Source organism: Pongo abelii, chromosome 15 (genome assembly GCF_028885655.2).
Source record: "Pongo abelii isolate AG06213 chromosome 15, NHGRI_mPonAbe1-v2.0_pri, whole genome shotgun sequence".
NCBI classification, from domain to species: domain Eukaryota; kingdom Metazoa; phylum Chordata; class Mammalia; order Primates; family Hominidae; genus Pongo; species Pongo abelii.
This window is the reverse complement of record NC_072000.2, coordinates 103,742,040-103,763,593: the sequence shown is the minus strand read 5'-3', so window position 1 is coordinate 103,763,593 and position 21,554 is coordinate 103,742,040. Positions and strand designations below refer to the sequence as shown.

The following is a 21,554-nucleotide window of genomic DNA, read 5'->3' as shown; positions in this document are numbered from 1 at the left end:
CCTCCTCAGACACCTACAATTCAGCATGTCCAGAAAACACATTCCCACTCCCCACATCTGCTCCTCTCAGCTTTCTGACCTCTGTGAAGGTCCCCACCACCCAACCAAGAAAACTATGTGCCTGCAACCCCTGTTAGCTTTATGGACTTGCTTCCTGAAACCATCTAGAACCCTCTGTCTTGTTTCCACCCCCCCCCCCCGCCCCGTTAGCGCTTGGAAGAACTCTCATTCCCCTGCCGCCAATCTTGTTCCTCCCTAAGCTCTCCCCGAGATGGCCACAGGAAGCATTTTTCTATGATATGGATCTTGTAATTTTTCTCCCTATGGCTTTCCTTTGTCTTAAAGATGGAGCCCGGGCTCCTGCCTGTTTCCTTGCCCTCAGCAGGGCAGCTCTCCCTTCTCCTGGCTCTAGGTTGGGCATGCCCTCTCTGCTCTCTGCTGCCTGAGACTGCAGTGCCTCCCTCTTTCCAAACCACAGTCCTTTCCCAACTTCATCAGGATTTCTCCTGTGCCTTGTAGATGCTTCTAGTAAATGACCTACCCGCTGTCTGCGGCAGAGAGAGCTGAGTGTGCACCAGAGCTCATGCCCTCCTCCTTCTGCACGGGGTTGTGGCTGAGAAGAGATTTTCCCAGCTCTCTCTCCGTTCCAGAGGATCCTGGTGTCCAGTTGTCCACCTTGGTTCTGCAGGGAGCAGTGGCATCGCTTCTGGGCAAGGGCTGACGGGCCGGGCTTTCCAGCCTGTCCCTTGCCCTTTTACGGGCTTGACACTGCTGCACACAGTGGCCGCAGCAACCTCCCTGGAGAAGATGCTGGAGCCACGGGCCAGCAGGACTCTGGGGTTTCAATCAAAACTTCGAGGAGCGCTGCCCGCAGCCCAGAAATGCCCCTCTGGGGCTTTTCACAAGCGAGAGGTAAACTTCCAGCTGTACATTTTCAGCTGCGTTTTTAGCAGCAGCTAACGTTACCCTAAACCAAGGAAGGGTCAGCGAACCACAACCCATAAGCCAAATCTGGCCTCCCACCTATTTTCACAAATCAAGTTTTATTGAGGCTGAGTGCAGTGGCTCATGCCTGTAATCCCAGCGCTTTGGGAGGCCAAGGTGAGAGGATTGCTTGAGCCCAGGAGTTCAAGGCTGCAGTGAGCCACGATTATGCCACTGTACTCCAGCCTGGGTGACAGAGAGAGATCCGATATCTAAAAAAAATTTAAAAATAAGGCTCAGCGTGGTGACTCATGCCTGTAATCCCAGCACTTTGGGAGGCTGAGGTGGGCGGATCATTTGAAGTCAGACCAGCCTGACCAGCATGGTGAAACCTCGTCTCTACTAAAGATACAAAAAATTAGCCAGGCGTGGTGGCACATGCCTGTAATCCCAGCAACTCGGGAGGCTGAGGCAGGAGAATCGCTTGATCCTGGGAGGTGGAGGTTGCAGTGAGTTGAGATCACACCATCACGCTCCAGCCTGGGTGACAGAGACTTCATCTCAAAAAAAAAAAATAATAAAAATTAAAATTAAAAAAATACCAGATCAAGTTTTATTGGAACACACATCTATTGATTTGCCTGTTGTCAATGGCCACTGTCACATTACTGTGGCAGAGCTGAGTAGCTGTGATAGACTGTGTGGCCCGCAGAGCCAAAAGTATTAACTCTCTGTTTGCAGAAAAAGCTTACCAACTGCTGCTTTACATGAACACCCTTTTCTGAATTACTGATGGCTGCATTTTATTCCTCTGCCGACTGAACCCTAGCAATTATGGGTCTCATTCACTAACTCATCTGTACAAAGCACCGAGCATGGTGTCAGTCACAAAAGAATGGTTCGCGGGCACTGCTCAGGAGATTGTGTTTGACCGGCATGTTGTTGATGAGTAACTGAGTAGAAATGTAAACCTCATTCATTCAGACTTAGCTAGCGCAGAAAGTCCGACCATCTGGATGAGGGCTGGCTCTTCAAGCACCCTGTTGCTTGGTGGAAGAGGTAACGGTAAAGTGGATCAGTCCCTTCTCCCTTCTCCTCGCCATCATCCAGAGCTTTCTGAGAAGCCCTGAGGACGTTGCAGGTCCCGGCCCTCAGAGCCAGCAGACAGTGCTGCCCAGGGAATGCAGCTGTGACCTGCGGAAGTGGTGGCAGCAGCCAGGCACACTGAGGTGCCTCTCGGGGAGAGGGGGTGATGCCAGGCAGATGGGCTGTGTATGGTGGAAGGGCCCAAAGCAGGAAGGGGAAAGTGGGGACACCCATGGCTGCCCACAGCTGTTGTTTCTGTGCATAAGTCTATGTAAGACCCTTCTAGGGATGTCCAAAAGGTCTGTGGGCTGGAGGGCGTGTGTGGTGTGTGTATGCCTGTGTGCAGCAAGGTGACTTTGTTGGGGGCTGTGTGTCCACATTAGGAGTTAGGAGCAAGAAACTGCAACCTGGGGCCCACATTCGCTCATTAAATGAATATATCTGTGGTGCCTGCAACAGCCTTCGAGGTCTTGTGTGGGTCATCTTGGGGCACAGTGAAGAAGCAGGGGCTGCCCCTGTTCTCCAGGTCTCAGAGTCTGGTAGGGGTTGAGGATAAGGGCCATTGGTTCCCTTTTGGCTTAATCCATCTCCACCACCACCACCACCACCAACAGGAAACTCATGTTTTTGAGGGGGGAAAAAAGTCTACTAAACACAATAAAATTTAAGGAGAATATTTGATTTGCTCTCTGGGATTTTTAAGCAAAGATACATGTAATTAGTGGGTGCTGCTGTAGATGATGTGGCCAGGCCGATGAAAATTGGAAGCATGTATTTGCAAGGCTGGAACATGGTTGAAATGGAATCCATTCAGTCCCTTGAAATATGGAGTGACGTCCTGGCCCCACTCTCACCTTCTTGAGGGTCCTGGTGCTGCCACCTGACCGTGAGGCCTCTGTGCAGAACCGGCCTTCTACGGCGGGAAGAGGTGGGAGGAGGGGTGACTGGCTTGTGACTTGTGGTGGGGGTTGCAGGTTGAAAGAATAAGAATGAAGAGCGGCATGAGGACATGGATGTGGCAGGAATGTAATCATCATCTTTTTCCTTTATGTAGTGAGTTGTCCAGATCCAAGTGCTCATTCTGTTAGTCTCCAGGGAGGTCTTCGATTGTCTTTGGAGACAAGTGCTTCCTGGCTCTTCTGCCCTTGCCTCTGCCCCAGCCTGGCAGAGCCCCTTCCTTCACTGTCTTCTAGAATGCTCCCGTCCCTCCCTCTCTGCTTTGACCTGACTCTACTGTCTGCACCTACAGCTTAATTGAGCTTCTCCTGTGTATCGGGTCTGGGCCTGGCCAACTCTGAGCCCCACCCTGGCTGCCCCTGCATCCACCTTATTCATAAGCCTGGCTCTTCTTGGCTGCTCCATCCCAGATCTCGTGGGAGTGCTCCCCCAACTTGTGAAATGCTCGGTGATCCCTCACCAGCCTTCCTGGAACCCCATCAGTGTCACCCAGGACATTGCGTAGAGCCCCGTCACATTCCATAGGACAATAGCCAAGGTTATGAAACCCTGACAAAATTCCACAGTATTCTATGAAGTCTTGTTTTCTATCATCCCCCTAGAGGATAGTCTTCATGGGTTAAAAGAATACAATGGTTAGGGGAAAGGGAGGGATGGGGGAGATTTGTTAAAGGACACAAAATCACAGCTAGTTAGGAGGAATAAGTTCTAGCATCCTAGAGCACTGTGGGATGACTATAGTTAACCATAATACTTCGGCCAAGTGTGGCGGCTCATGCCTATAATCCCAGCACTTTGGGAGGCTGAGGTGGGCAGATCTCTTAAGCTCAGGAGTTTGAGACCAGCCTGGGCAACATGTTGAAACCCCATCTCTACAAAAATACAAAAATTAGACAGGCATGGTGGTACATGCCTGTAGCCCCACCTACTCAGGAGGGTGAGGTGGGAGGATCTCTTGAGCCCAGGAGGTTGAGGCTGCAATGAGCCATGATCACGCCACTGTGCTCCAGCCTGGGTGATAGAGTGAGACCTTGTCTCAAACAAAACAAAACAAAACAAAACAACACCACAAAAACCTAGTAATACATTGTGTAGTTTCAAATAGCTAGAAGGAGGATATTGAACGTTACCAACACAAGGAAATGATAAACGTTTGAGGTGATGGCTGTGTTAATTATCCTGATCTGATCACTTTATATGTATCAAAACATCCCTATGTACCCTATCAGTATGTACAATTGTTATTTGTCAATTAAATATATTAAATTTAAACATAAAAATTAAAAATACAATGATTAAAGAGGGTGCTGGAGTTAAAATGGACAGATGGCTTAGGATGCACTTCTTTCCACCTACCTAAAATGATTTACAATTCAAGCGGGCCAAGATGGACACATACATGAGCTACAGCCAGAATGAGTAAGACAGATGCCTCCTCTGGGAACATTTATTCATCACATGGCACTTAGAGTCAAATAAAACACAAATGCAATAGCTTAGTGGGCAATCCTAAATACTACGACACAGCAAACACTCTCCTATCTTCCCCCACTACCACTGTGGAGTCTGAGAAAGGGAGCTGGAAGCATCAGTGCATCAACAAGGCCAGTCCAGGCTCTGTGATCAGAGCACTCAGGACTCCAGCACCAGCCCTACCAGCCTTCCAGAGCATTTTAGGCTCAGGTGAGAGCCTGCCTGGTTCATGGAAATGACAACACACGAGCTTCAAGGAGTCTTTGGGATCATCCGCTGGTCCAGCCTCCCATGGGAACAAGGAGACACTGAGGCTAGAGAAAAGTGGCTCCTCCACAATCACAAGACTGGAGTCTGCATCTCTTGATTCTCTATCCAATGAACTAAAAGCGCAATTTTAAGAAAAGCCCACCTGTGCATGTGCTTAGCGACTGACAGTTGGTAAAGCATTATGCTTGGATCCTAGTGAAATTCTGTGAGGTAATCAGGGTGGAGACTTTCCTTCTCATTTTGCTGATGAGGAAACAGAGGCATGGAGAGAAGACCTGGCTCCTTGGAGATGGAGCCCGAGGTGCAGATGCAAAGCCGTCCCCAGATGCCTTCTTCCTCGTCCTTCCCTGGCCAGTGCTTCTTTCCCCGTTTGGCTCGTGCCCATCCCTGCTGACCTCTCTGCAGAGAGAATGACACTCAGAGCTGGATGGCACTTTGAGATGAGCTAGTCCAGAGGCTTCATGTCACAGATGGAGGCACAGACTCGAAGGGACAGTCATTGACCTGGCTAAGATTCCTCAGGTTTCTAGGGTCCAGTCCTTGGGTGCCAGTCACTGTTCCTTCCATCAGTCCACATGTCCAGCTCCATCTCTGTTCCCTCAGAACAGACATGGAGGACTTTGGGACACTTGGTTTGGCACTTTTTTCCCAGGACAAATTGATTTGCCCATCAATCACGGGACCACCTGGTCCCACCTCCTCATGCCTTCTGCTCTGGTGGCTGCATTTGCTTTTCTGCCATTTTTATTTGTTGAATTAGGAAGTGGGCTCCAGGGGTTGGAGCAAGCCTCTTGGAGTGACAGTCATCAGGATATCCTTGATGGGCCCTGCTTCCTTGGGGACTGGCTTATCTGTCTTTGGGAAGAATGATCTCCCACCATCTTCTGGTCGAATGGCCTCAGGAGTTCATTTCCCACATTTGTAGCTCTGAGACACTCTCATTATTATCTCCCTCTCAGACTCCTAATGATGAATTCCATTGCTGTGCCACCTTGGCCAAGTCCTTTGCTCTCTGGCCTCATTCTTCATCTATGTGTGTGTGTTTGTATGTGTGTGTATGTGCACATGTGTGACCTTTAAGTGCCCATCCAGGTTTTGTAGTTTAGGGTATGGGATGTTTTCACATCTAGGATGAGTGTCATGCTAGTGTGAAGGATTCACATATGCAAATGGATCCCAGTTTGCGCCATCATGCCCTTTGGTAAGGATTCCCCAGAAAATAAGGAACTCAGATCCTAGGAACATTTATACCAAGTTCAGTACTTCCTTAGACAGCTGATGCTTTCTCTTCCAGCAGCTCAGGATACAAAATGAACACACATCTCTTTTAGTAGTTAAACTAATCAGATTCAGGGCCTCTCATCTCTGGGCACAATCCAAGAACTCTGGGTGTGGACGGAGCCTAGGCACTGGCCCCCATGTTCCCACTAAATGTCACTCAGACACTCCCCCTTGAAGCTGAAGGTCTTCACAACGGCTACTAGAGAAGGACGGTCCCACAGCAGGATGGGCTGGGAACGCTCGTCACAGCTTTTTAGATTATTCTTTTTTTTTTGTGCCAGGGTGGCTGAATCAGACTATTCCAGAAACAAGCCCAGTCTCAAGAAACCTATCAAGATTAACCTGGCAAGATCTCTTGCTCTACTATACTTTTCCCTCTAGGAAGTCCCTGGAATCTCCTGCCAGCTGATCTTACATGGTCATCTCAGCACCTTGATTTTTAGCTGTCACTTTAACTATCAAAAGAAGAAATATATCTCCTAGTTTTCCTTGCAGCTAAGTAAATAACTTCTGTCCAAGGAAGTATAAGCAGAAGTGTCCTGTGGGACTTCCAGGAAGTCATCTCTGAAAAGGAGGAGCTTGCCCTTCTTTGATCCTTCCTCTCTCCTGCTACCTGGAACATGGATTTGATGGCTGGAACTCTAGCAGCCATCTTAGATCATGAGGGTCACTGCTCGGTGATGGTGCAGCAGCAAGCCAGAAAGAGCCCACGTTCCTGAAGGCCATGTGTCTCTTGCATCAGTCCTGTATTTCGTACTTCTGGATCTCTTCAATGTGAAAAAGAAATAAGTTTCTCTTGTATTGAGTCACTGTTATTTTGGGTTTTCAGTCACATGTGGTTGAACATGATCCTAACTGATACACCAGGCAAGCTTGATTTCTAAACAGAGAGGAAGTCTGAGGGTATTTGCAGACCTCATATGTTCCCGTCCCTGTGGCAGCCATGAAGCCTGTCTTCTGTAAGGGGACACACAGATCCTTGTGTACCTTGCTTAAGAACGAGAGACAATAGTTACAATCTGTTAATCCCATCTGTTTTCCATAAGAAGGAAAAAGAGTTATATGGTAGTGACAGAAATGCTAGGCTAGATAGAGGGGTTTTCCAAGTCCCCCATGACAGGGACATCGGGGATGGAGGGTACACAAAGAGGAGACACTCGTGGAACCTACTTAAAAGGGATTTATTATCTGGTGCTTATGGAGTTTATAATTTTCAAAGTCCATCCTCATTCATTATAACCACATTAACTCCTGCCTCTCTTTCTCTTACCAAGTACTTCTGATGACAACATTGTTATTCTAATTTTACAGATGGTAAATTTGAGGCTCGGGAGGTGGTACGGCTTGCCCAGATAGTAAATGGTTTAGCAGGTCTGCCCGGCTGTATTTTATTTTGCTTTATCTTAGTGGAGGAAGAATCATCTAGCAACCAAATATCTAAGACTTTTCAGAAAAATTCCAAGCTCATCAAGTTGGTTTTTTTCCCCTCCCAAACCACACTTGTTATGGACAGATCCCACACACTAAGTTTTAATTTGGAAAATATATTGGTCATAGAAAAAAAAATACCTTTAAAACTCATTATCCTACAAAGTAGCTGGTGTTTCAGAGAAGGATGGAGAAAGTTCTGGGTTCAGAGGAAGGAGCAAGTCAGAGGGCTTCTTGGAGGAGGCGATCTTTGATCAAGTATTGAAATAACACTGAACTGAGATGGAGTAATGCTCTCTGGAGATAGAGAGCAGGTGATGAGAGGAGGTGATGGTGAGAAGATCATCATGGAAGGTAGGAACATTCTGGGAAGAGGAAACAGCATATGAAGTACAAAGACAAGGGGCTCAGGTATATATATCTAAAAACCACATGCACACATATGCATGCACACGTATACATGCACACACATGCACACACACGCATGCATGCATGTGCGCACCCTGCCCCCACACAAGGCAAATATATGTCAGACTAATTCAAATTTAAATGAAAAACCCCAAGATTTTCAGTGTTACTAACAGATCAAGTAGATCCCAACCACGAGGCTAAAAAGGTCTGGTGAAGGAAGTAAGTCTAATCTACCATGTGGGTATAATACTTAACCTCAAACTTTGTAAGGCAAAACTATTAGAAATATTTGGAGTAAGCGATAGAAATTCATTGTAGAGAGAGCTTGGACACATAATTTTTTTTTTTTTTTTTTTGAGACGGAGTTTCACTCTTGTTGCCCAGGCTGGAGTGCAATGGTGCGATCTCGGCTCACTGCAACCTCCGCCTCCTGGGTTCAAGAGATTTTCCTGCCTCAGCCTCCTGAGTAGCGGGGACTACAGGCATGCACCACCACGCTTGGCTAATTTTGTAATTTTTTTAGTAGAGACGGGGTTTCTCCATGTTGGTCAGGCTAGTCTTAAACTCCTGACTTCAGGTGATCCGCCTGTCTTGGCCTCCCAAAGTGCTGGGATTACAAGCATGAGCCACTGAGCTCGGCTGACACATCATTTTTAAGCAATGAGAAATCAACAGATAAAAAATAAGGTAATGGAGATTTTAATGGTATAATCAATAATGTGTCTTCTTTTGCACACAGAAGTAAAGAATGCACCTCATTTTCACCTTATTTTCAAGCATCCATGGGACACTGACCAGAACCGAGGATACACTGGTCATGAACATCCTATTGTGTTCCAAAAAACGTATGTTGCACAGATCACATTTTCTGATCAAAACAAAATTAAACCATAAGTAACTAATTTTTAAAAAAAAAAATCTTCTTAACTACTGAAACACAGAGGAACAAAATACAATCTACAGAATATTTGGAAAGTAATGAAAATAAAAACTCTATTCCTTATAAGAATAAAGCCATTCCTGAAGACAGAGTCATAGTATTAAATGCATTGTTTACCAAAAAGAAAGCTCAAATGTGTATGATTTAAACATTCAATTCAATAAATTAGAAAAGGAGGGAAAAGCAATCCTAATAAAATTAAAAAAGATGAAGCCAAACTCAATATAGAAGAAAACAGAGTTGATAGATAAATGTGAGCTAATTTGAAAAATGAAGGAATTTCAATAAACTGGTAACTCTAGTTAAATAAAAAGTTGCAAAATACACATAACACAACAAAGGGAATATAATTGCAGAGTTGATTTACATAAAGAATAACATATGTAATAATTATGCTAATGCTTTGAAAATATCAATGAAAATAGGCAGTTATCTGGAACACTATAAATTATCAAAAATCTTGAGAATGGCAGGGCGTGGTGGCTCACGCCTGTCATCCCAGCACTTTGAGAGGCTGAGGCGGGTGGATCACCTGAAGTCAGGAATTCGAGACCAGCCTACCAACACGGCAAAACTCCATCTCTACTAAAAATACAAAAATTAGCCGGGTGTGGTGGTGGGTGCCTGTAGTCCTAGCTACTCGGGAGGTTGAGGCAGGAGAATCGCTTGAACCCAGGAGGTGGAGGTTGCAGTGAGCTAAGATTGTGCCACTGCACTCCAGCCTGGGCAACAGAGCAAGATGCTGTCTCAACAACAACAACAAACAACAACAACAACAACAACAACTTGAGAAGATACAAAAAACTTTAATAATTATATAACTCACTAAAATTTTCATGAAAATATTTTCAAAAGAAGATTTCAGGCCAGGTAGTTTGTTTTTTTTCGTCTCCTCTGACTCTCAGGTAGTTTTAAATGTAGGTTATTTAGAATATGCAAGGAACAGAGTGTGTATATATATATGTATGTGTGTGTATATATGTATATATAAATATATAAATATAAATATAAATAACTCTTCCACAGTGTAGAAAAGATCAACAACCCAGGGCTGGGTGCGGTGGCTCATGCCTGTAATCCTAGCACTTTGGGAAGTCAAGGGGGGCAAATCGTGAGGTCAGGAGATCGAGACCATCCTGGCTAACACAGTGAAACCCCGTCTCTACTGAAAATATGAAAAAGCTAGCTAGGTGTGGTGGCGGGGTGCCTCTAGTCCCAGCTACTTGGGAGGCTGAGGCAGGATAATTGCTTGAACCTGGGAGGTGGAGCTTGCAGTGAGCCGAGATCACGCCACTGCACTCTAGCCTAGGCAACAGAGAAAGACTCTGTCTCAAAAAAAGAAAAAAAAAAAAAAAAGGAAAGATCAACGACCCAAATAATCTTGCAAAGTTAAAATAAGCTCATCACCAAAAATCTACCAAAGCTGACCCTTGAATATAATGATGGACCCATCTCACCTATGAACATAGATGTAAAATTTCTAAATAAAATACTTACCAGTCAAATTCAATAGCATGTTAATTATTCATCAAAGTCAAGTAGACTTTGTCTCAGGAATGTAAGAATGGTTTAATGTTAAAAAAAACCTATTAGTATAAGAAATCACATCCATAAATTACATAAGAAAAAACATACATGATTATCTCAAAGAGGCCTAAAGGCATTTAATCAAAATGAACATTTATTCCCAGTCTCAAATGATATCATTTAACATCAGATACTTTTTCCTAAGTGCTGGTTGCTGTGCTAAGTACTTGACATGGTTTATATTATTAAATATTCACAGCAATTACTTGAGAGGGGTCCACTCTCCTACAAGTGGTCGATCCCTCTATCTGCGTACTAAGTCCTGTCTCCCGCTCTTCCTAGGGACCTTATATTCAGTCAAGGCCTCCCCTCCTACATGTTTGTCTTCTTCTCTCCCCAACATCTGGCTCCTTCCCACTCACGTTTTTATTTATTTATTTACTTAGACAAAGTCTCACTCTGTTGCCCAGGATGGAGTGCAGTGGCACAATCACAACTCACTGCAGCCTCGACCTCCTGGGTTCAGGAGATCCTCCCACCTCAGCCTCCCGTGGAACACAGGGATGCACCACCAGGCCTGGCTAATTTTTAAATTTTAATTCTTTGTAGAGACAGGGTTTCACTATGTTGCCCAGGCTGGTCTCAAACTCCAGGCCTCAAGCAATCCTCCCGTCTCTGCCTCTCAAAGTGCTGGGATTACAGGTGTGAGCTACCGTGCCCAGCTTCTCATTAATATTGTAATAAACATAAGAACTTTCTGAAAACTCTCCCTTGACCCCATATGATCTTCCCATGAACCCCCCTCCTTTTCCTCCCCACGCAGCTCAACTTGAAAGTCTTTACACTCCTCCCTAATCTTCTTCCAGAAGTCACTGGCGACCTGTGTGCTGCACAGCCAACTTGCCATTATCGTTGGCATCATGCACATAATGGTACTCTCAGGGGCTGCAGCCCTGCCCTGGGAAGGTGAATAACAAAGGAACATGTGTGAGTACTGGGGAGGCTGAGCTTTGTTTACAAAGATGCTCCCCAAATGTAGTGGCTTAGTGAAGACACAGAGTGGCATTTTCTGTGTTGGTCCTGAGTGAGCCATCGAGCTTAGTGGGCAGTTCTGCTCCTGCTGGTGACTCAGGGATTCAGGATCTTCCTTTCATCATGTCTGTTACTAATGACAGCAATAATCCCTCCTGTACAGATGGTGATTTTTTATTTTAAAAAGCTTGGACATTTTACAAAGGCCAGGGACCCCCATGAGCTATTTATTATTATCCCACTTATGCAGAGAACAAGACTGGAGCCCAGACATGGTCAGCAAGCAGACCAGCCTCACACAGCCAGACAGAGGGAGAGCTGGGAGCTGAGACTGGAACACAGGTCCTCTGGCTCCAGGTCCTGCTGCTTTCCCCTAAATCACATAGCTTCTGACGGCAGGTTGCCTTTCATAGGTTTACAAGCCTGCCTTCCTGTAACCCCTGGTCGGTGGAACCCGCCAGCAGGTGCTTTCCTTGAATTGGAGGTTCAGAAAGTCTCTTTGGTTTCTGGTACTCTCTTCCCTCTCCCTGGAGCTTTCCCAGTGGGCTCAGCAGCCCCCTCTGATAGGTATTCAGGATCCTGCCAAGAACCTTTCAAATGTTCCATGGGAAAAGGCCAGACCCGTTCACTGGGCTCCACGCTGGCCAGATACCGCCCTCTTACATGCTGCATAGAAATAAAACATGGAGGTGACAAGCAGCTTGGAGAAGTTGAAATGTCAGCGCAACACTCTGAAGTCTCCTCCGAGCATGTAACTCGGAGATGGGAAAGGTTGCCCAGAAAGCAAACTGTTAGATAGGAACTGAGGGAGGTTCCTCGTCTGGGTTCTCAGAGCCAGGAGCGCCAGGAGCTCCAGGAGAGGTGGCTTTGATGCCAGGAGCCCACCCCAACTCTCAGGCAAGCATCAGCGAGTGGATGGCTCCCCCGCCCCCCGGTGCTCTAGCCTTGCCAAGCCACTTGTGGCTCCTGGAAGCTCTCACCCCTCACCTCCAGCATCCCCCTTCCTGAATGGCCTCCTGCCCTGCTGTCCGCTCAGCACTGCCAGGGCAGTCTCCCCCAGACCTGGGGCTCCCCAGGGACAGAGACTGCACCTTGCAACCCAAAGGACCTAGCTGGGGCTCTGGCACAGAGGAGCTCAATCAATATTTGTCCGATGAACAAATGCCACTCCCTGGAGCTCGTTGTTCTGGGTGAACCAGAGGCCAAGCCTTCATGTCCTTCCACCACCAGCTGGTAGCCCGAAGAAAAGGCCACCTGTGTCCAGGTCGCAGGGGTAAGGACAGCAGGCTGCTGCTTCACTGGGCCTGGATTTCCTCATCTGCAGAATGGTGGGGATGGGTGACCTCAAGGGCATCTCTCGGGACCAACTCTGTGCCCAAATGTGGAGCCACCTGAACTGTTCTTTCTCCTCGCAGGTGTTGTCATGGAAAGCCTCACCCTGGCCCGCTGGTCTCCTCTTGGATTTGACTTTTCCTAATTTTCCAGCCTTGACTTTGGCTGTTCCTCTATGTCCATGACCCTCTGCTCCTTCCAGACCTTAGAAGGGGCCCTGCAAGTGAGGAGCCCCCGAGCTCAAGTTCTGTCGGCCTCGCAGAAAACTCACCAGTGAGTAGCGTCCATGCATGTGTCTCTATGTGCAGGCATGTGTGTGTGCTTGTGTGTGTCTGTGTGCTGGCTTGTGCGGGCATGCGTGTGTGTCTGTGTGCTGGCACGTGTGGGCATGTGTGTGTGCTTGTGTGTGTCTGTATGCTGGCATGTGCAGGCATGTGTGTGTGCTTGTGTGTGTCTGTGTACTGGCATGTGTGTGTGCTTGTGTGTGTCTGTGTGCTGGCATGTGTGTGTGCCTGTGTGTGTCTGTGTGCTGGCACATGTGGGCATGTGTGTGTGCTTGTGTGTGTCTGTACGCTGGCATGTGCAGGCATGTGTGTGTGCTTGTGTGTGCATGTGCAGGTCCCACTCTGGGCTTGTTCAGAAGCAAAAGGAGATATCCCGGCAGGCAGGTGAAGGCCTTGGTAACCAGACATCCTGCTGTCATAGCTATTCACCTTTCCTTTTAATCCATTTTTAAAGTATTGATCGTCATGTCTGAAAATGCTGGAACGGCAGCCCCGGATCTCTGAGCCAAAGAGCTGTGTGAACTGTGAAAACTGTCTACCCCGTGTGGGAGGCGGAGATGGTTTCCTATTTTAATCCTCTCTAAGACTCCAAAGGTTAGTGGTTTATGTAGATCGAACTGCAGGGTCGCACATGAGCCCTTTGCAGATGTTCTTGGGGGGCCGACTCCGGGAGACTCCTTTTCCAAGTGGCCTGGCGACCCCTTGAACAGATGTTCCCAACTTGGCGTCTCCTCCCTCATGAGAACCTCAGAGCTGCAAGGAAACTTAAAAAGTTCCAATTCACAACATGGTGAAACCCCATCTCTACAAAAAATCCAAAAACTTAGCTGGGCATGGTGGTGTGTGCCTGTAGCCCCAGCACTCAGGAGGCTGAGGTGGGAGGAGTGCTTGAACCTGGGAAGTCAAGGCTGCAGTGAGCTGTGATTGTGCCACTGCACTCCAGCCTGGATGACAGAGTGAGACCCTTTCTCAAAAAACAAAAACAAAAACAAAAAACACCTCACTCAGCTCAGTGAGAATGGGTGACAGGTCCAAAGTCACTTGGGAACAGAAATGTAAACCCAGGTGTGTCTAGCCCCAAAGAGGGAGGAGAACAAGTAGAGGGTGTGAGAGGGGACGGCTGGCAGGCACAGAGGCACAGGAGGTGGAGGCCAGGTGAGGAGATGGGGTTTCCTGCACACTTAGGAGCCACGGCTGGTTTTCACGCAGGACAGATGCAAGCTCTTTGGCATATTTTAGGGAATTCATCTGATTTCCACGTCGAGTAGAGCTCTGGAGCAGGAAGGCGAGACAGAGGCTGCGGGAGCCACAGCCGTGGGGTGTGTTGAAGAATGCTTGAACCAAGCGCTGGGCTTCTGTGGGTGGGGAAGGGTGGGAAGAGCATTTCTGGCAGAAGAAACCGTGCACAAAGCCTGGGGGGAGCCTAGCCGCGCGTGGGGGTTGTGCATGGCGTGACGGGAAGGTCCCCGTCAGCAATGGAGGAGGTGGAAGCTGGGAGGCCAGGCAGGCCCAGAGCGGAGAGCCTCGAATGCCGTGGGGCTCCTGGCCTCGCTCCTGAGGGCCTCTGTCCTTTCCAGGCCGGGGTATGTGCCCTAACTGATGTGCACGGGAAGGACACCCCACGGCAGTGGAGGGGGCGGATTGCCCAGGGCAGGGATTGCACAGCCAGGGCAATAGTGGGGAACAGGGGAGCCCGCTGTCTCCAGGTGGCTCCTGTTCAGTGGGGACCAAGGCCATGACGACATGGTGGGAGAGGAGCCGGTGAAACGCCTAGTGTGTGTGGGCAGCTGGGTAACTGTGCAGATAGGTGGCCTAAGGGTGGGCCTTTATGCAAGCTTGTTCTCCGTCACCGCTCCCACCCTCCCGCACTGTCTTTGGCCACGTGAGTGGGACCAGGGATGAGCAGCTGGAGAGGCTCTCACTCTTCCCTGCAAAGTCCATGGCGGGACAGGGACCTGCAGCGCCCAGCATGCTAAGGTCCAGGGCACAAGCCCAAGCACTGGCTTCTCCTGAGCATGGTGATGGGTGAAAGACCCTTTCCCTTGGGCTCGCTTGGACACCCGCTGGATTTCAGACTCAGGATGTGGTGACAGTGTCCTCATCCCAGCTCTCTCCCCTGCCAGGGGTGACGGTGTGATGGCACCTGTGCAGGTGGCATACATACCCCTCTGCCCCCTCTCTGTCTGACTCAGATGGCCCTCAGCACGGTCAACCTTGTCTGAGAACCATCAGTACACATGTCCTTGTCCTATTTGTCCCCCAAGGAAGTCACCTCTGCAGGCTCAGTCCTGGGCACGCCCCCAACCTGGCTCCTTTCCTCATGTCTTCTTCGAGGAAGACTCCATTTTGTAGATGGGAAAACCGAGTCTCACAGAGGTGTGTTTAAGCAGCACAGCCAGTGAAAGGCAGAGCTGGGGCCAGCATACACCTGCTGGCAGAATAGGAGAACTTGTCATTTAGGAATTTGGGCTCTGGAGTCAGGCCACCTGGGCTCACGTCCCACAGCCAACCCCAGCAAGCCACCCAGCCACATCCCTTCTTCTCGTGTCTAAGTAGAGGGTGGTGCTAGTGACTGCCTAGCAGGGCCAGGCGAGCAGACACGGAAGTGTGAGAGGATGTCTGTCTGCTACGTAAAAAATGCTCTGCATGCGTGGTCATCAGCTGCACCTGACTCTGAAGCCGCCTACCTCAAAGGCAAGATGTTGGCTTATCTCATTGTACACGTTCAACTAGCACTCGTTCTCACCACATTTCCACCCAAATTTCTATTCACTTGCTAAGGCTGCTGTATTAGTCCATTGTCACGCTGCTATGAAGAAATACCTGCGACTGTGTAATTTATAAAGGAAAGAGGTTTTTTTTTCTTTCTTTCCTTTTTTTTTTTTTTTTGATATGGAGTCTCACTCTGTTGCTCTGTTGCCCAGGCTGGAGTGCAGTGGCTCGATCGATCTCAGCTCACTGCAACCTCTACCTCCTGGGTTCAAGTGATTCTCTTGCCTCAGCTTCCCGAGTAGCTGGGATTACAGGCGTGCGCCACCATGCCCAGCTAATTTTTGTATTTTTAGTAGAGATGGGGTTTTGCCATGTTGGCCAGGCTGGTCTTGAACTCCTGACCTCAAGTGATCTGCCCACCTTGGCCTCGCAAAGTGCTAGGATTAGAGGCGTGAGCCACTGCACCTGGCCAAGGAAAGAGGTTTAATTGACTCAGTTCTGTCTGGCTGGGAAGCCCCAGGAAACTTACAATCATGGCAGAAGGGGAAGGGAAAGCAAGGCACCTTCTTCACAGTGCGGCAGGAAAAGTGCCAAAGAAAGGGAGAAAAGCCCCTTATAAAACCATCAGATCTTGTGAGAATTCACTCACTATCACGAGAATAGCATGGGAAAACCCCTGCTTGATTCAGTTACCTCCAACTGGGTCCCTCCCATGACACGTGGGGATTATGGGAACTACAATTCGAGATGAGATTTGGGTGGGGACACAGCCAAACCATATCAGCTGCCATCACAAAGCAAGGCACACTGGGCAGTGTAACAATAGATGGTTATTGTCCTGTAGTTCTTGAGGCTGGGGGCTCTGAGATTGAGGGTTCGGCAGGGCTGACTGTCTCCTGCTCTGTCCCAGGGCCAGTCTCCTGGCTTCTGGTGATCTGTGACATTGCTCGGCTTGTAGAGGCATCACTCTGATTTCTGCCTTTATCATCGTGTGGTGCTCTCCCAGGAGGCTGTCTGTGTCCAGACTCCCCCTTTCGTAAGGACACAGCAGTGTCCGATCAGGACCCACCTCATAACCTCATTTTTTTTTTTTCTGAGACAGAGTCTTGCTCTGTTGCCCAGGCTGGAGTGGGCACTAACCACTAAACTTTGGAGTTAATGGCACAATCTTGGCTCACTGCAACCTTCACCTCCTGGGTTCAAGCAATTCTCCTGCCTCAGCCTCCCGAGTAGCTGGGATTACAGGCACACACCACAACGCCCGGCTAATTTTTGTATTTTTAGTAGAGACAGGGTTCCACCATGTTGGCCAGGCTGGTCTTGAACCCCTGACCTCTGGATCCACCTGCCTCGGCCTCCCAAAGTGCTGGGATTACAGGTGTGAACCACCATGCCTGGCGACCTCATCTTAACCTGATCATCTCCAAGGACCGTATTGTGTCTCTGCCCATGAACACTCATGGTCTGGGGGGAGAATGAGACACAACAGAGGCAGGTGCAAGATGGGGCAGTGTGTGCCCTGAGGGGGGGCGTGCAGGGGCCCCAGCACAGGAGGGTTCTGGGCTGCAGTGGCCTGGCACACAGTAGGTGCTCCCTGCCTTTTTGTTGGTAGATGAGTGAGTGAGAAGAGATCAGAAGATCTAGGGCTGTCCTGCTTGGCGCTGAGAAGCATGGAAGCTGCTTAAAGACACAGGAAAGAATTTCTCGCCCCCAGGCTCCAGTGCCTTGGGTGTTGAAAGATCAAATTCTTGGAATTCATCTCCTCTGTCTACTCGGGCTGTCCCTTCATCAAGCACAAGGACCCGGGGAGAGGCTGGCAACATGTTAGAGCTTGGCGGAGGGGGTGAGCTGGCCCCAAGTGCAGCCTGGATTCCAGACGGTGCCAAAACTGGCTTGATGTATGTTTGGTCTCAGCGTAGAATCTTTCCATCATCCAACTGTCCTTGTCTCGAAACTGGAGGGGGAGTCCCTTTGAAACTGATGTCTGGTTTTCCACAGCCATACAATTAATAGTTACTGGTGTGCGGAGTCACCATCCTGCAGAGGTAAAGCCCTCCCGTGGCCCAAAGCGGGGAACATGCAGCCTTGCCGGCTGTGCAGATGCTGCTGCTGCTTTTTCCCTCCTCCCTGCACCGGCCGCTCCATTTCACACTCTGTTGAAACTGAAGCTGGCATCTTGGTGGTTTTATGGGGCAGGGGTCCCGTGATGGGGCCACATGGAGTTCTTCAGTGGGTTCAGTGGTTAGAGCAGGACTCTGTCTCCCCGTGCAATCCTGGCAAGTCATGTTCCCTTCCTCTCTGAGCCTCAGTTTCCCCATGTACTGAGTTTCAGGCTTAGGTGATGTATTAGATTTGAGGCCTGGGGCTTGGATGAATTTTATTGCTATTGTGAAGGGGGTGAAGACCTTATAAACTGCTCTTATGGATCACTTGGTCACAACCAGTCGTTTGGGGGAAAGCTTGGCACTGAGATGATGTTGAATCTCACAGCAGGGGGAGCAGTGGATCATGTGCCCATTCTCTCACATCCAGCAAGGTCCACTCTGTCCTGTACAGCGCAGTCAGGAGACGGTGGCTGGTCAGGTGGTCCCATCTCCACTTCTGTCTTCCTTTGGCCCTCATTCTCTGATGGCCCCTCAAAGCACAGCACAAATAAAATGGTAACACTTGAACTCCAGCCAATGTCAAGTTCCACTGGCTCCTTTTGGCATTAGCCAGAGAGGGCTGCTCAATGTCTAATCTTGGAAGACCAAATCACTTTTCCAACATTATCCCCACTCAAGTGGCATCCCTGAAAGTCAGCCTTTGTGAGCATCTCAAGTGTGTGGATGATTTTGTTCTAGGCTCTATCAATGAGCAAATCTTTGCTTTTTTGTTGAGCAAATGGATGAATATTTATTCGGGGGAAGACTGGCTATTAGCCGAGCCTCTCCATTCTGCTAATCTTGACACTGGCCGGATCATCTGCTTTATCCATAAGCAGAATCACTGGGTTTTGGGTGGAGGACCAAACTTGAGATCGACAAGCAGGGCCCTGGTGATGAGGAAACCAGCCTGAAAGTGAAGCAGATCGCTCAGGTCACACAATAACCTGATGTAGCAGACGAGGTCCTGCCTCTCAGTCCAGGATACCTGCCCCTTATGACCGTCTATCACAGGCCATCATGCAGGTCTGCTGGGGTTCAAGGTTTGTAGGCCCCCTGAACAGAAGCCTCTTGCCCACTGGGTGGCCACAAAACCAGTGCATCCACTGGAGGCTCTTCAGGCCCATGGCCCAAGATGTCTGCCCTTCAGGAACCTTGGAGGCCACACAAATGCCATGGAAGGGGTAACCCATAGTGGCTCAGGTCACTTGTTGGAAAACCAGGGCCGCAAGCATCATGCGATGGGCATGGATAGGTCATGCTCCAGCAACATGATCTCATTCAAAAGCTGAGCACCAAGGGAACAAGGCACTTCGGTCCAGGCAGAGGAGAGAGGAGAGGGGACAGAGAGGAGAAGGAGGGCTCTGCCAAAGGTGGGAGGCCGCCCAGGGGCCCAGCACACACAGTAGGACCATTGGAGGGAGACTCATGCAGACAGTAGGGCAGGGCAGACAGGTTGGCCCCATTCCTAGTCTCTGTCCATCCCTCTGAATCTGAAGGAAGCAAGGGAATTGGAAGGAAACAGAATGGTAGGAAAACAGGATGAAGTGGTGAGGGGGGTAGACGCACGGAATGCATGCAACGATCACATGGGATATCCACTCGAGCCTTGCTCATCATTTACCTGAATTCAGATGTAACTGGGAGTTCTTTTATTTTTATTTGCTAAATCTGGCGACTCACGGAGGAGGTGGGGTGATGGCATTGCCAGCATCCTCAGTCTACCAACGACACCAGGAACCTTCCCGGCAGAGTCTTATGCTGCCCTTGACGTAGGCCGGGCCATGACGCCAAAGTGCAGGCCTGCAAAAGCCAGTCTCCTGGGCCAGATAAGTGGGTGCATGGATGCCGGGCTCTCACTTGGGCCCCTGGTGGCTGTGATGGTTGATTTTACTGTGTTAACTTGACTGGGCCGTGGGGTGCCCAGATATGTGGTCAGACATTACCTTGGCTGTGTGGGCAAGGGTATTTCCAGACGAGATTAATGCTTGAGTCGGTGGATTGAGTAAAGCAGCTGGTCCTGCCCAATGCAGGTGGGCCTCCTCCAATCCGTTGAGGGTCTGAATAGAACAAAAGGCTATTGGAGACCCTCCCCCAGTTAAGAGAGAATTCTCCCTGTCTGGTGGCCTTTGAGCTGGGACATTGCCTTTCTGCTGCCTTCAGACTTAAATGGAAGCATCAGCTCTTCCTGGGTTTCCAGCCCGCGGACTCCCCCATCTCCCAAACTGTGACAGCCAATTCCTTTATATATTAATATACGTGCTATATATCTCCATATCCTACTGGTCCTGTTTCTCTGAAGAACCCTAACATGGTAGCTAATGGTGAGAGGCGCTCCGACACCTCCTGCAGCTGCAGCTGTTCCCTGTGGCCGGCACCACAAGCCCAGTGTGTTGGGCACAGGTGGCCTCACTCCAGGCAGTGGTGTCACAGGGTGGACATGACATGGGCCCATCCACGAAGTTTGTCACGTGCCTGCGTGGTGACGGATGGGCTCCTGGAACCCTGATTTCTCAGGAGGGAAACACGCCTTTTGTTTCTTTTAAAACTTGTTGGGATGGCCCAAATCTGCTTTTCCAAAGTGAGGAAATGCCATATTCCAGGACGGGAGACAGGGAGGAGGCATGACATGCCTCTTATGAGCCACGCTCCGTGTCCACACCATTCCATTTTGGTTTTTACTTCTTAGGAGGACCTCAGGAACCCAGGATCTGATCACTCCAGCTCCTGGTTTATGCCGCATGCTCACAACTGGTCCAGTGTGTTAATTTTATGTGCGTATGTGTATAATAAATCCTGTGAGCCCACCACCAACACGAGAACCAGAGCATCATCCATAACTTGCTTCTACTGAGGGCCTGTGCTCTCCCTCAGCCAGGTGACCACACTCCTGAATCCTGCATTTAAACTAAAAAGACAACTATATAGTTTTTCATATGTAGGTATTTGAAAAGGTATGATGTTTAGTTTTACTGTTTTTTAAATTTCATTTTTCAAAAGGTTTCTCTTTCCATCTTTCCTGGAACCATGCTGAGTCAGGCATGCTGTGACTCCAGCAAGATGGGTGAGCAGAGGCCCCGCACAGTGAGTGGCGAGCTGGGATCTGAACTGGAGCCTGCGCTGCTCTGAGGCTGCGCTCCCTTAGCTCTGGGCAGCTGCTCCCCGACCAGCTCCAGTGGGCAGGCTGGGTCTGCCTCGTCCAACACAGAATCACCAGGGGCTGGTGCATGGAAGGTGCCTATTTGTTGAGTGAAATCGTTTCACAATGTCTACACATTTCAGAATATCACATTGTACTCCATAAATAGATGCGATTATTGTCGATTAAAAATCAAAATGAAAAAAATATATTTGTTGAATAAACAAGCATCCTTCCTTGTAAGCGTGTGCTGGAAGAAAGGCATTCTAGCGCCACAGACAGCTGAAAGGTGGCTGGAGTGTCTTCACAAAAGACACCATCGAATTTCCCAATTAACCTTTTTTTTGGTAAGGGAAACCCAAACATGTTTCTCATTTCATAAAATCAGGGGGTACAAACAGCATCATGATTCTGGCCACAAGGCAGTATTTCTGTGCTTCAGTGTCGCCTCCCATGGCAGAAAGCAAAGACCCCCCCCCCCCAAGCGGGGTCCAAGAGGTTTCGGATGCCGCCAGTCTCTGCTTTGGCCCTGGCCCCCACCAGAGGCCCCTTGCACCCTGCCTGCCTCCCATGGTTGCCAGAGCCTGGGTCCCCAACGTCTCTGGACCCCAGAG

At 49.0% G+C, this 21,554-nt stretch overlaps 1 long non-coding RNA gene across 1 annotated transcript; it reads left to right on the top strand.

Annotated features, from left to right (window-relative positions):
- Window positions 1–10,964: 10,964 nt before the first annotated feature.
- LOC129049841 (uncharacterized) lies at window positions 10,965–21,127 on the top strand. The gene is made up of 4 exons (XR_008513217.2): window positions 10,965–12,934; window positions 13,400–13,539; window positions 20,491–20,679; window positions 20,802–21,127. It is a non-coding gene; the product is annotated as an uncharacterized LOC129049841 (long non-coding RNA).
- Window positions 21,128–21,554: the final 427 nt, after the last annotated feature.